This window comes from Merops nubicus, unplaced genomic scaffold (assembly GCF_000691845.1).
Source record: "Merops nubicus isolate BGI_N331 unplaced genomic scaffold, ASM69184v1 Scaffold17184, whole genome shotgun sequence".
NCBI classification, from domain to species: Eukaryota; Metazoa; Chordata; class Aves; order Coraciiformes; family Meropidae; genus Merops; species Merops nubicus.
This window is the reverse complement of record NW_008603738.1, coordinates 1-2,050: the sequence shown is the minus strand read 5'-3', so window position 1 is coordinate 2,050 and position 2,050 is coordinate 1.

The following is a 2,050-nucleotide window of genomic DNA, read 5'->3' as shown; positions in this document are numbered from 1 at the left end:
TGCTGCATGTGAGCTCCACCAAGGAGACACAATGGAAACAAGGGTTTAAGGTTCCTGACAGCAAAGGTAAAGCTCTTTGCACTTGGTGCTCCACAGATGTCTCAGCTGGATGGTCTGTAACACCTCCCAAGAAGAACAGGAGTCCCCTGCTTGCTCGCTCACTCAGTGCAATGAAAAGAAGCGATGAAATACTCAAAGTCAGGTCAGCCTACCTCTTGTCATACGTAACTGTTATTACACAGATGTCACAGCAGCAGGTGCAAAATAAATACCTGGATAATGGAAACCATTTGCTTTGCCTTTAGCCACAGGCACCGGGTCTGATTTACTGGTGGCTGGCAGCTAGAGAGCATGGGAGAGCCAGGTCCCTATAGCCAGCCTCGCCTTTACACTCAGAGATGGGAACTATGGAGGAGACTGTCTTATTTTTCTCCCATGCCCTCCTCCCCATGCTCCCTACTATTCTGCCAGAGCAGGGAGATTTAGCAGAGCCATGAATCTATGCTTATGCACTGCCCTTTCATCATTTGGACCTCGGTGGATGTACACAATCTGGAGCAGTCTTTGCTCAAGGCAAACAAAGTAAAGGAGGAGAGTGACATTTCAGTCTTTCATTGCAGAGTCATTCAGGTCACTCGCTGAAATTATAGACACCAGCTCCAGCAATGTTAACAGCCAACTTTAGATTATTAACCATCCCTTGGATAGCAGTACATTTATGGTGCCAGCGTGCAGAGAATATCTCCAAATTACAGGGTGTCCTAACACAGCCGGTCAAACCACATGGACCTCTAGATGCAGTAAGCAGTGTAATTAAATCTCTTTTCTCATTTGTACTTTCCTAGCAGCACTCAAAATACACTCTCGACCACTGGATGCTGCTCTTTGCATCAGGCTATGAAAGGAGATAAGAGCGAAGGGTGCCTTAACAATAGCTCATTAAGGAGACCTCAAACATTTTCTTTTATTGCATTATTTATGTTTTGGGTGATAATAAAACACTATTTCCAGGGCAAAGTGCACTCAAGAAGCTTACTGGCCTGTAGGTGGTTTCATTTGATTAGATTTAGAAGGGGGGAAAGCTACAGAAATTTATTTTACCTGCTGCTTTCATTAAAGACCTGGGCTTTTTTCTTCCCCTCATCAAGCCATACATTGTCTATACCACTGAGATCCACCAAACTTCATTAGCCCTTTCAAATATTTCTGGGAAAGGCAGTGACCATTTTTTCCTCTAAGGCTCTATAAATTCTTTTTCACTGCAACTATCATTGGCAACCCTGGCAGGATTAATTTTTAATATAATGACCTGCATATAAGCAAACAAACATGAAGAGGACCTAAACATTTAAATTCCCATGACAAGATCATAAAGCTGCTTTCACATACAAGAGTCCATACTAAAAAAAACTTGACCAAAAAAAATAATAATACAGATAATGGTCATGAATGCTTATTCCCATTCCTTAAATTGTATTTTGTAGTTCTCTAGCACTGCATTAATTACAGTCTTTCCTCATATTCTTTATTCTCTTACAGAGCCATTCTCACTGTGTAACTGCTGCAGTATGTTTTATTACCTGTGTACTGATCCAAGAATAAATTTTGTCCCTGACCATGGAATATTCACTCACTTTCAAACGTAAGTAGAAGAACTGAAACTGCGAGTGCTGAGAACTGCTTGCTTATTACAGTGCAAATCCCATCTTTGGCTTTTCTTTCCGTTACTTCTCTGCTCTAATGATTTTTAAAGCTTAAAAAAAAAAAAAAAAATATTAAAAAACCCAATGAAACAAAAAGCACTAAATCTGGAAGAGGTGGAGGGGAGAGAAGCTATCAGATATTCCAAAGAGAACATGGGAGAATTTACCTTGAAAATAGAGGGTATGCCACATAAGGAGTGGATGAGGGTCTGCTCCTTGATATGGAGATGGACTCTTTAACAGCTCCTTGGCTGTGCATGGATCCCAAAGTCTCTATGTAAGAGTTAATTAAGGGACCAGACAACAACTGGAAAGAAATGCTTCTCATAGAATCATAGAATCATTTA